The sequence below is a fragment of the Cannabis sativa genome, chromosome 4 (assembly GCF_029168945.1).
Source record: "Cannabis sativa cultivar Pink pepper isolate KNU-18-1 chromosome 4, ASM2916894v1, whole genome shotgun sequence".
Lineage (NCBI taxonomy): Eukaryota > Viridiplantae > Streptophyta > Magnoliopsida > Rosales > Cannabaceae > Cannabis > Cannabis sativa.
In genome coordinates this window covers 44,078,295-44,093,031 of record NC_083604.1, presented here as the reverse complement: position 1 = coordinate 44,093,031, position 14,737 = coordinate 44,078,295, and positions in this window count along the sequence as shown.

Below are 14,737 nucleotides of genomic sequence, written 5' to 3'. Positions count from 1 at the left end.
ATATATATACGCAAATAAAATATATATATATAAATACACATAATATTATATATATACCAAAATGAACAATATATATACTGATCTAACACAAAACAAAAAAAAAATCAATCTAAATATACATATATACACAGATTATACATATCACAATAAACAATATATATAGATATAACTTAGACATTTTTCAGTTTAGCAGTTTTAGATGAAAATAAATCACAAACAACCCCAAAAGAAATTCAAACACAAATAAAAAAGAGAAAGTGTAGATTCAAAACCTGTGTTGAGAAGGCGCCGTGCGATTGTCACCAAAATCGGAGGCGGAGGCGGTTGGGGGAGGTGGAGGCGGTTGGGGGAGGCGGAGGCGGTTGGGGGAGGCTGAGGGTTCTTACTGGATTTTGAAATGGGGTTGGTATTAGGGTTTGAAATTTTTGAGAAGAGAGGAAAAATGAGAAAGTTGGGTCTGATGAGGTTTATATAGGGCTATTAGCGACGGGTATTAGCGGCGGACCCCGCCGCTAATAGTAATTAATTATTTTTTTTATTTTTTTTTAAAAACAAAATACTATTAGCGGCGGGGTCCGCCGCTAATACCCCTCCGCTAATACTTTCAAATGTAACGAGCAGAATTTTTCCCGCCCACTCATTAGCGGCGGGGTATTAGCGACGGACCCCGCCGCTATTACTATTAGCGGCGGGCATTAGCGGCGGACAGCCCGCCGCTATTAATTTTTTTTAAAAAAAAAAAAAAATTCAGCCCCCCAATAGCGGCCAAAAAGGGGGTCCGCCGCTAATACGGGCATTATTAGCTCCTCCGCTAATACCCCCGCCGCTATTGGGGGGAATTCTTGTAGTGAAAAGAGGCATAAATAATTAAATATGGTTAGAAATACGGTAATTAAAGAAAATCTGGAACCCTAATTTTTTTTTTTGGATTTAATGGGATTTATTTTATTTTTATTTTATTATATATAAATAAAAAGTGACCCATGAATTTCTCATAAACTATTTTATTTTTAATAATAAACCATACCCATAAATTTCTCATAAACCAATTCTGTTATATAGGCACACTTTATATTTTAAAAGTACCTATATAACAGAATTTCTTGGTTTAACATATTATTTTGGGGTTTTTAATTAAAAATTAAAAAAAAAACCAACATTTGGTGATAACGACTATGCATAATGTACAGAATCGATAAAGTTTCCGACGATTTAGAACTAACCACCTTCAGAAGAGCGGAAAAAATGTATAAGCTCTACTACGATTCAACTCTTAAACACAAAATCGTACTTTAATCTACAATTTCTTTTAGGCAAAAAATATAATTGAAGGGAAAGACAGATAAAAGGGTGCAGTGTAAGAGTCTCGATTTTTGATTCTTCTATAGTCCGTTCCAATGATTTGGAGAATATAGGTTTGGCACAAGAAGTATGGCTTCAAAAGTTGTTTTGTCAAGTTACAGGTTCAAGTATATTAAGTATTAGTGGAAAAGAGAGGTTTTGTGATCATATGTGGCTTCATGTTGTATTCTAAAAATGAATGATAGTTTTATCACGATTCACGAAAGTTAGATGTTTGAATTATATAATAATTTTTTTTTTTTGACCATATGATAGTTTTATTTATTAATTTTAATTTCTACAATGCAATCATATATTTGTGTATTTTTTCATTCTATTGTATTTTTGTTACAGTAATATTTTTGTATTGTAGAATGATCATTTATAGGAGGCTTCAATTTCAAAAGTTCATTATTTCAATGTTTAGGACTAATTGGTTCTTTACCTTATTAGTGATGTGTTTCAAAATAGCAAATATATTCGTATAAAAATGAAATTTCATTCAGAAGCTTTATACAAATTATCCTAGCATAATATCTTCTTTTCTTTATAGTTTTATGATTTTTAGTTTTTTTTTTTAATAAATTCCTTACTGCTTTTATCTTTTCTAGGAGTATTTTGTATTGTTTTATTAGTCCAAAAAAAAAAAACAATTTACTTACTATGTTTTTGAGTAATTAGTAGCATGCTTATAAAAAATTTCAGGAATTAATTATTTAGGAACTAAAATAAAATTTAGCATATATGAAATTATTTATTGCGAAAATAAAAATTCGAAACTAAAAGTTGGAGAAAAATTAGCAACGTCCATTTGCATGTTACTTTCATCTAGTATATATACATATATATATATATATATATAGATATATACTAGGTGAATGTACGTGTCGAGCCACGTATTGCTAGTTTCATTTAAGATTTTAATTTTTTAAGATTTTGAATATATTTTATTTTTAAAGATTACAAATTTTTTGTTTGAAAAAATTAAATATTTATATTTGAAATATTATTGAATAATGTATTAAAAATAATATTAGTGTAATTTTAAAATTGTAAATAAATTTATTATTGGAGTAGTAGATTATTCTATTTAGTTCTTTTTTTAACATAGCATTGTAATGTAAGTTTATATCTATAAATATTCTGTAAAGTGTTAATATTATATGAACATCTGCATTTATAAAGCTAAAAAGTGGGTCAATAACAGAAGTGGTATATCTGTAATCACACAAAGATAGAAGTGGTATTTCTGCTAAACCATGACACTTGAATCATCGGGGTGAATTAACACCAACCAATAAGAAAAAAAAAAAAAAACAAAGAATGGTTTCAAGGTGGAGTATTGTGTTTAATATATGAGTTTGCACGATCAGATTTAGAACAATTACAAATAATGAGAAAGTAGATACAGAATTAAATCTAATCAAATTTAAATTTAAATGGTATATGATTTAGATATTTTTAATTAATCTATTTAATATTTAATAATTATTTAGTTAAAAAAATATCTACAAACATCATAGTGAAAAAAATAATAACAATAAAAAAAAAATAGTTATCCTGTATGATAGAAAAATAGAAAAATTAAATTTTATCATCAATTAAAATTAATAATTATACCTGTATAATCAATAGGTTAAAAAAAAGAGTAATGACCTATATTATAGATAGATTTATAGATTATAGAGTGCAAACACTTGGATTACATTTGATGACTCTGTATCTGCTAGAAAAGAAATTAATAAAACAATTAAAAAGAATAACATCAGATTATGCATCGGAATAAAAAAAATAAAGATTTTTCAAAAAATAAAAAAAAATATTAATATTCTCCCAAAATAGGTTTGTTAAAGAGATATGTGGCTAGGATAATTTTTTTAATTTAAAAAGAGATTATTAATATTTAAAAGATTGTTTAATTTTTTAGGTTTAATTATTGGGTTTATTTGTTAACGGGAGATCAAACCTAATTATATTATAGATAGATTTATAGATTATAGAGTGCAAACACTTGTGCAAACACTTGGACTACATTTGATGACTCTGTATCTGCTAGAAAAGAAATTAATAAAACAATTAAAAAGAATAACATCAGATTATGCATCGGAATCAAAAAAATAAAGATTTTTTTAAAAAATAAAAAAAAAATATTAATATTCTCTCAAGATAGGTTTGTTAGAGAGATATGTGGCTAGGATGATTTTTTTAATTTAAAAAGAGATTATTAATATTTAAAAGATTGTTTAATTTTTTGGTTTAATTATTGGGTTTATTTGTTAACGGTAGATCAAACCTAATCGTTAAATTTAACAGAATATTCTTTTATTTTTAAGTATATTCTGTTAAACCAAGAAATATTAAACAAGAAATGCCGTTAAATAGGCACTTTTAATATATAAAGATATGTGGAATAGGGACCAGTTGTATTAGATTTTTGAGAAATTATATACTATTTTTTAATTTTCTTTTTAATTTAAAGTTTGAGTTGTTTCGGTAGTTTTTATATGGGTTTGCTCAATTAGTTACTATGAGAGTTTTTATGTGAATTTCTATAAAAATATAAAAGAAAAATTATTTTAAAATAAAAAAATAAAAATACTCCTATATTTAAATAACATGTAAAGAAATAAGAAAGAAAAAAACATAAACGTGAGAAGACTATTTATCCTATTTAAGAGAAAGAAACAAAAAAAAAAATGAGTGGTTGAGCGATTGTGCTTGCATCAAGTTCTCATTTTGGTGCCCTCAAAAAAAAAAAAAAAAAAATTCTCAATTTGGTGTAGATAAAATTGCAATCTTCTCCTCTAATTCTCTCTCTATGTATCATTTATACTTAAAACTCTATTATATATAAATTATATTCCTAAACTCTATTTCTAAATAAATGTATAGTATTATAAAATTAAACAATTCATAAACTCTCTCAATATATATATCAAACTATTTCTATTAGTTTCATAATTCAATTTATTACATTAACTTTCTTTAATTTTATTTATCTAATATTCTTTCCTTACCGAATTAAATAGTAATATAGATAGTTAGAAAATAAAGATTAGAGTTTATAAAATATGAAAGTCTCTTAATTTGGTTAATTTACATGTTGATGATAACACAATACTCTCAGGTATTTATGCAATTATTAACTTTTTTACTTAGCAAAAAAAAAAAAATATTAACTTTTTTATATTTAAATTTTTTATTTAATTATTCATTTTTATATTCTAATATCTTTATACAATTTCTATATTATATATCGATGCTATTCGATGTTAATTATGTGGTGTTGGTGATATTGAAATTGTTAAAAAAAAAGAAACATCAAAGTTAACAAATTAGTTTATTTGTTTTTCTTTTACTTATTATTCAGTTTATTACTTTTTATATATAGTTTAGTCACATTAAAGATAACTTTTAAGGAAAAGATGGTGATCTATTATTGTGATAGTAACTTCTACTGTCATTCAATATTTTAATATACAATAATATATGTTTGTGTGCATTAGTTTATATTTAAGCTGAATAGATAAAATTAACTTCTCTACTAGAGCAACTAGATTCTACATAAATCTTCAAATAAATTTTATAGCATCATTAATCACCAAATTAATTATTGAGAGTTATAATGTTAAGAAAACAAGAAGATATGTTCCTCAAGAGGATGCATGACTGTTAAAAAATGGTTAAAGGAGTGATTAAGTGAAGGTATTTTTTTTTCCATTGGTTATTATTATTATTTAAATTTTATATGATTACAATTTAAAAGAGGGGTTTCTGTCATGCCTATTTAATTTATACATTATAATAAATTGTTGTACAGTTTTTTATTTGTTGTTATATTTAGTTATTCAACCAAGTGAAAATGAATATATATATATATACACATTTATTTTAATTTATACATTAGTTGTATTTTTTAGTTTCTTAGAGTTATTTTCATACCTATGTAATTTGCATATGGTAGTGAAGTGTATTTTCATACCGTATTTTTATATATAAAAAACTTTCAAAATAGTATATTTGAAATATTATAAATATTTATTTTTGCTTGTAGTAGTATAAATATTTATTTAATGTAATATTAACCCAAAATATGAAAAACTCCAAAATAAAAATTGGACCACTACTACTTGCCTAATCTAATGGTATTGAATTGTTGAATAGTCTCATTCACTCATCATGACAAAGTTTGATACTCTTTTTATGTAAATGTGCATAAAACGTGCATCTATATATATGTGGAATAGAGACAAATTGTATTAGATTTTTGGAAAATTATATACGATTTTTTAATTTTCCTTTTAATATATATGATTTGGGTTGCTTTACTAGTTTTTATAAGGGTTAGCTATGTGGATTTTGGTTGTAATTTAGGTTGCTCAATTAGTTACTATGAGAGTTTTTATGTGGATTTCTATAAAAATATAAAAGAAAAATTATTTTAAAATGTAAAACTAAAAAAACCTCTTATATTTAAATAACATGTAAAGAAATAAGGAAGAAAAAAACATAACAGTAAGAAGACTATTTATCCTAATTAAGAGAAAGAAACAAAAAGAAATGAGTGGTTGAGCGAGTGTACTTGCGTCAAGTTCTCAATTAGGTGTAGATAAAATTGTAATCTCCTCCTCCAATTTTCTCTTCAAGGGCTTGTTTGGAATATCGTATTAAGTCGTATTGTATTTTATTGTATTATATATCATATTTTTATATAATAGTGTTAAACTTTAATTTATACTAAAATATTATATATTTAGGTGCCCATAAAAGTTAATACCACTTATAGTTTTACATAAAATATTGCATGAAATACAATTTAATATAATATTATACAATACAATAAGGTGTAATACGGTGTGCCAAACAAACTCTAAGTGTCATATATGTTACAAGATGTAGATAAAATTGTTATCTTCGCCTTCAATTCTATCTCTCCAAGTGTTCACATATATTACATTTAAGAGAAAAATTCAATTCAATATTAGGTTAGGGGTGGGCATCCGATCCAATCCAATATTTTTCTCTCCATCTGATCCAATCTAATTAGTAATTGGATTCGAAAAATCATCATACAATCTAATCCAATTATTAGACCTTAAAATTCATTCCAATTTAATTACTAATTGGATTGAATCAGTTTTGTAATTGGATATCCAATTACACACTTAGATATTAATATTAAAATAAATTTTAAGTGCTGCGAGTTGTTAAGATTCGATTATAATAATAATAATATTTTAATCTAATTCATTATAACCACATATATATATTTTGAAAGGAAAATCAAACTTTATTAACCTTCAAATTCAGTCACCATAGGTAACCACAAATTTATATATAAACATATGTTATATAAAAATTTTATTTTCTACATATTTTTAAATTTTTTTCTATATTATAAATTTATATACATTTGATAAAAATAATTTTTAATATTTTTAAATTATATTTTTATCACTTATAAAAGAAAAAATTGTAGTTTTTAAGAAACTTATATGTTGATATTTTTTTGTAAACAATAAAAATATAAATATAAATATATAATATTTTTTAAAATAAAATAAAAAAAATTAGAAACTTAAAGATCAAATTTAAAGTGCTGCGAGTTGTTAAGATTCTATTATATAATAATGATAATATTTTAATCTACTTCATTATAATCACAAATATATATATATATAAAAATATGTTATATAAAATTTTTTATTTTTTATATATTTTTTATTTTTTTCATAATATAAATTTATAAACATTTGATAAAAATAATTTTTAATATTTTTAAATTATATTTTTATCACTTGTAAAAGAAAAAATTGTAGTTTATAAGAAATTTAGGTTGATATTTTTTTATTAATAATTAAAATTTAAATATAAATATAAATATTTCTTAAAATAAAATAAAAAAATTAAAAATTTATATAATATATATGTCGAATTGTTAATTAATATTAATTTTGTTAATCAGTATATATTGATTAGGCTAGCTATTAACCTTTCATTAATTATAACATTACAAACTATCAAAATGAGTAATTGAAGTTGATGGACATTACATGCTTTAGTCATAATTAATATAGTGATGAGTACATATATTATAAACTAGCTAACTTAAAATGGAGAAATGGAAATGTTAAATTTTCGTGTGATATATTAATATTTGATACCTATTTATGACTTTTTTTTACTATATGATTTTGTAAAATCCATATAATAAAATATTAATAATTATAGAATTATATCATCTAATTTAGATTTTACATAATTTTTTTATGTTACTTATAAAATTATTAAAAAAAATTTACTATATATTAATTGTATATAAATTATTTATAATAGTCATATCACTACTACAATGTTGGTCTTTAGAGGCTGTTTTTTTACGTCCATTTATAAAAAGGGAAGCTAAAGGGTGTGAAAATACCCGCTTTATTCGAAATTGACTTTTAGAGGCGGTTTTTTGATAAAAACCGTAGGTATAAAATTACATTATACCATTTAGAGGCGGTTGGGAAATAAATTATTTTTTTTATGATAAGCCCTATGACGTCGGTTCCTTTATAGGAACCGACGGCATAGGGTACACGGTTTGCTGACACGTGTACCCTATGCCGTCGGTTCCTATAAAGGAACCGACGCCATAGGGTTTTATAAGAAAACCCTCGCGTCTCATTTCCTCACTTTCTTCCTCACTCAAACAACACATCAGCCCAACCAAAACCAGAGAGCTCGAAACCCTCGCCGGCCACCGCCTCCACCACCCTTTTCTCCCCCATTTCTCAACTATTTGAGCCTATTTTTTTTTCTTAAATCTTCTATTTTCAATACTTAATAACATACACCTAAAAAGTTTTCATGTTTTACCCTCTTTGAGTGTCATCCGAACCCAAATAGAAAACTAAGGGTTTAAAATCCGGCCACCCTTTTTTCTTGAGAAATTCTTGAATCTCAACCTCGTTTAAGGTATAAATATTGTTTCTATTCATTTTTATAATGTACACTGTTTTATTTTTGGTTTTTGTAAATTATTATTTGAGTTTTTTTATTTTATTAGTAATATTATTGTGTTGTATGTGTATAGTGCCGGAATTTTTTACAGAAGTGGTCGTCAAATTGCGGTTATTAGGTAATAATTTAAACCTCAATATATAGTATATATATGTATTTGTATATTTTATTGAATATTTGTATATAATGTGTGTATATATTGTGTGCATATAGTGGGTGTATATTTTTTATGGAAATAAATTTTGTAATTATATTTTATATATTCTTTGTAATATATATATATATTTATTGTGAATAGAATGACATTGGAGGGATTTAATTAGTTTAGAAATAAAATTTTAAAATTAAATTAGTGTGTGATATAATTTTATTTTTTTGAGATAATAGTGTGAGATATAATTGATTATATATATGTATGTATAATTTAGTAACTAAGTAACTTGTTACAATTTTTTATAACTAGTTATAAGTATTGAAATAATGAATTTTGCAATTTCGTTGTATTTCTTTATATTGTAGGTTCGGCATAATTTTGTGTGTAGCGTATTTGAGCTTGCAATTATAGGTATATACTTTAACTAACTTTTTCTTATTATATAATTAATTATCAATGAATGTTAGTTGAGTTTGAATATCTTAAATATTCATCCGTAGTGAAGTAGGTTCTGCGAATACATGTACTGCGGTCGGATGGGTGAATAAATTTTGTATTGTTTATGTTAATTTGCTAAATCTGTATCGTTTATCAGTTTTGTTTGTTATTTTAGGCACTTGTAAAAATTTTGGGAACGTCAAATTACAGTCGTTATGCTGCCGAAATTTCGGTAGAATTAGGATAAATCTTATTAAAACAATATTAATATTTACATAACACAAATAACTAGTTAATTATAACATAGTGATAAGAAGTTAGGTCACATAAAAAATAATTATATACACATTTATGTAAACTTTTCAATTTTACCAACATTCTAATCAACTAAACAACCTAATAACATGAACTAAACTAAAACGAGAATTTGAGTAATTTATAAATTAATATGAATAAATTGTGAGAAACTTAGTTAGTTACATTGTGTAATTAGTAACTAGCTATAATTAGTTACTAAATACTGAATTTTTTTGGATAGGATTTTTGTTATGGATAAATCATGGATGCGTGAGGAGAGACACACACTGCGATTTCAAGTAGGGTTTGATGCATTTTTAGAGTTTGCCTTAAAGAATTCTAAAAATCACAATCGTATTCATTGTCCATGTGTAGATTGTTGTAATGTATCTAAAGAGAATATTACAATGATTAAGGACCATGTGTATTTACGAGATTTCAATAGAAGTTATACTAATTGGTATTACCATGGCGAACATTTACCTGATGATCCATATCAATTAGGAAAGCGGGGGTAGATGATATCGAGGGTAATGATTTCGATGATTATCCATTGGACTTGCTTAACGAAGCACAGGAGGAATTTCTTAATGATCTTGAGAAATTCGATAATTTTCTTAGTGATGCTGATAAACCCCAGTTCGATGGTTGTAAAAAACTAAGATTACCAACAATGGTAAAGTTTTACAACATAAAAGCAGAAAATGGAGTGAGCGATAAATGTTTTACTCAATTTTTAGCTGCTTTTAAAGATATCTTACCATTTGCCAACTGCTTCCCGGAATCTACTTATGAAGTGAAAAAAACGTTAAATTCTATAGGATTGAAGTATGAAAAAATTCATGCATGTCCGAATGATTGCATTTTATATCGTAAGGAATATGCAGACATGAATTATTGCCCGACTTGCGGTTTATCCCGCCATAAAGTAAACAAGAGTATGGAGAATAGGAAACTTATCCCCCAAAAAGTGATGTGGTACATGCCTTTGATTCCGCGACTGAAACGATTATATCGTAGTGCTGAACATTCTAAAAATTTGATTTGGCATGAGACTAAGAGAGTGAAAGATGGAAAACTCAGACATCCTGTAGATTCCCAAGCTTGGAAAAAAATAAACTACATAAATCCTGAATTCAAATCTGAACCAAGACACGTTCGTCTCGGTCTGTCTATGGATGGAGTAAATCCACATAGATCTCTAAGTAGTCGTCATAGTTTATGGTCTGTCTTCCTGTTGGGTTTTATGCCCTAAATAAAACTCATTTCAATATAATCAGATTTACTTATTAATATAGATCAGAAATAACATTTAATGTTGCATGGTTCACATGATTTATTTCATGATTATATGTACATAATGTATGAATTCATCTGAAACCCTTTTCACATACTTGATCCTGTTTATTGTGCCGTCAACACATTGGAAAGTAAACATGACTATGTGAATAAAGTTTCCTAGATTTATCAGACATAGGGTTTTACTGATATGATAATCTACAACAGAGTTTACTTGCATTTGGAGAAATGCTATGTTCTTTCCAGAGCATTGGTTAAAGTAAAGCTCAGGTTGGATGCATGGAGTATGTATCGGAAGGGACCGATATTGAACTTTGACTTAGATTTATTACTTACCGTAATATCTATTCAAGTCAATATCGCCTAGTTGATCCTAGATCAAATGTTCTTAATCCTGTTATGATTAGGCTCAATCTTGAAAGGCTATTCGTGTTCTTTGATTTGTTAGTTAAGCCTACTTTTAGGTCAGGGTGATACGTACATTTTGGGAACACGGTAGTGCAATTGAGTGGGAGCGCTAGCATAAACATGGAATCTATAGCTTCTATCTGGCGAATAGTAAGCAAAGGATGATCTCCTTCGAGCTTGACCAAACGAACATAAATGGTGGAGTACTCATTTCACATAAGCTGAAATATCATTTATACGGGGTCAAGTGTTTTAAGGATAAAATACATTGTAGGGTGTAACGGTAATCTAATCCCTTTACAGTGTAGATCATTCATATAGAGGATCATTGATCATATTAGGATTATACAATGGATAACCAATGATGTGTCTATATGGTGGAACATATAGAGCATTCTATATACTGAGAGTGCAATTCGAAGTTCTATGCGTGGATTCAACGAAGAATTAATAAGTTTGTGAATTTTAGTGCTAAATTCTTGATTTACTTATTGGAAGCTCGGTTATATAGACCCATGGTCCCCCCACTAGTTGAGATAATATTGCTTGTAAGACTCATGTAATTGGTTTTGATTAATCAATTATAATTCTCAAATTAGACTATGTCTATTTGTGAATTTTTCACTAAGTAAGGGCGAAATTGTAAAGAAAGAGTTTTATAGGGGCATATTTGTTAATTATGATACTTTGTATGGTTCAATTAATAAATATGATAAATGACAATATTATTTAATAATTATTTATAGTTATTAAATAGTTAGAATTGGCATTTAAATGGTTGAATTAGAAAATTGGCGTTTTTGAGAAAATCAGATGCAGAAAAGATAAAACTGCAAAATTGCAAAAAGTGAGGCCCAAATCCACTTGTATAGGGCCAGCCACTTTTGTAGGAAATTTAAACTGATATTTTAATTATTTTAATGCCAAATAATTCAAACCTAACCCTAGTGGAATGCTATAAATAGATAGTGAAGGCTTCAGGAAAATTACACTTAAATTTTCTATTTTTCCTTCAGAGAAAAACCTGAGCCTTTCTCTCTCCCTATCTTTAGCTGCCACTTCTTCTTTCTCTTCCCTCTTGAATTTCGAAATCCTTAGTGTATGAGTAGTGCCCACACACAGCAAGTGATACCTCAATCATAGTGAGGAAGATCGTGAAGAAAGACTTTCAGCAAGAAGGAGGTTTCAGCATCAAAGACTCATAGAAAGAGATCCAGGTTCAGATATTGATAATGCTCTGCTACAGAAAGCAATCAAGGGCTAGATATCTGAACGGAAGGAGTCATTATATTCCGCTGCACCCAATGTAAGGTTTCCTAAACTTTATATGTGTTTATTTCATCGTTTTAGAAAGTTCATATTTAGGGTGTTAATAAACATACTTGTGAGTAGATCTAAGATCCTGGTAAAATAATTTCCAGCAACTGGTATCAGAGCCATGGTAATTGATTTACTTGCGAGAAATTTGGACTTTAAAACGATTGTTTGTATGTTCTTTGGATGGTATCATGTTGTATTGAGTGTTATTTGATGATTGATCGATGTTTGTGAAATTTTCGTAAAACATAATTGCGATTTTATCTCTGAATTATTTTTATTGGATAGTATAAAAAAAATTAAGCAAGTTAGCCTTTTACAGAACTTAATTTGGATTTTATTTGAATTAGTTATGATTTTTTGAAGATTTGAAAAAATCAGGGCTGTGCTGATATTTTCCTGCGATCGCAAATCTGTCCGTACAGTTTCGAATTTTTTTTGTTTTTCTTCGATTTTTCATGCTTTTTCATGGAATTAACTTCCAATTTTTTGTATAGTTTTGTATTTATACTATTACTATTCCTAATTCAATTCTAATTATCACTTTGAATTAATTTAATATTTTTTAAATTTAATTCAAGATATTAGTGTAATTTGAATTTGAATAGAATTAGTATCTATCTTCTTGCTTAAAAATCTATCTTATTTTTAAATTTGATTATATCTTATTTTTTTAAATTTAAGGTCAGATTTTATAAGATATTTATAAAATCTTTTAAGATATTTTTAATTATATCTTATCTTTTAAGATTTTTTTTTTAATTAAATCTTTTTAGATATTTTGACCTTATTTAAATTTAAAATAAGATATTTATAATCATGTAATTTTAAATAGATGTAAGATATTTTGCTAACTTTTAATTTAATTAATTTTTAAAAGTAGTTAGCAAATTTTGAAATGATATTTAGGTTGGTTGAAACCTAATTTTTCAACAAGTAGGTTTAATTTTAAATATTTTTTTTTAAATTTTGAAATTTAAATTTTATTTCCGAAATTAATTTTTTTTTTTAAATTTTATTTTATTTTTCGAATATTAAAATATTTTTTAATTATTTATTTTTCGAAATTATTTATTTAAAATTAAATAAATCCTACTTCCAACTATCCAGCTAACCTTGCTGCAGGAGTATGTGGTTTTAGCTTGTATGTAAGTTTTCAAAACCTATTATTACTTGATTGCAAATAGCCATGGTTACTTTTTGCCAGATCTAATGATCTGATGGCTCCCTTGGTCAAGTTAATAATTTGTAACAGGTATATTTACAATCTTCTTTCATCTGTGTATGACCTAGCAACATGATAGGACCCATCCAAAGTGTGCCAGTGTGAGCCTATATGTTTAATTTGATTATAGATACATATAGGTTGTTGTTGCTAAAATAAATTATCATAGTTCTTGATAAAATTTATTTAGGCCCATTTAGTTATTGGGCTTATTCAATTAATAACAGTTGTTCTTATTAAGGTTAAATTCCTCTCTTTTGGGCCTTATGTGAGAGTTGGGAGCCTGTAACGCCCGTACTTTTCATAAATTACTAATTTAGTTACAAGCGTTAAAATGCGGAAAAACTGTAATGTCGCTTTTATTTATAAACATAAAATATTTCATATTTGAGCTCAGTTTGGACTTAAAGACATAATAATTAATAAATAAAGATAACTGCGACATTAATTTAATAACACTTAATAAAATAAATGGAGCGTGCCCTAGACCACCCTCAGTTATATGGTCCTCAGAGTACACACACAAGCCTCCAAGGTCTCACTTGCCACCAGCTTTCTAAGTTTTACAACCTTAATCTGCACATGGTAAGTTTGATAAGGGTGAGCTACTAAACTCAGTAAGGAAATGCTTGTCACGTAGTCACATAAAATAAAAGAAAAACATATAACTAAAACTTAGATGCACACATTTAGACAAATAGCAATACATATAAGCTTAATCTTATCACTATTAACTAATCACTAGTTTCTAAGCTAAGTCACACAATAATGGTTATGCCGGAGTTCGACTTTGGCAAATAAACTCGAACTATTAGACTTAATGGCAGAGGGCTGGGTTCAGTAAAATCGTACTCACTACTAGATGACCCCCTATCTACCATATAGACCCAACAGTCAAGTATTTAACCATTATCTTCTCGGTCAAACCATGTCACATAATCTACAATAAATCTGATTTTAATAATGTTTAACTACTATACATTATTTAAATAGCATATCATAAATCCTATCATAATTAAGTCATAAGCATATCATAACCATATCATAACTACATAATAATCATATCATAACTATATCATAATCATATCATAATCATATCATTGTTTAAATAATGCGAATCCATTGTACCGTCCATTATCCAAACAACATAACTAGTTTAAATAATGTGAATCTTATAAACACACTGTTTACATACATACTTAAATAACATGAATCTTATAAACATATTATTTAAATATATACCTTTAGCAATG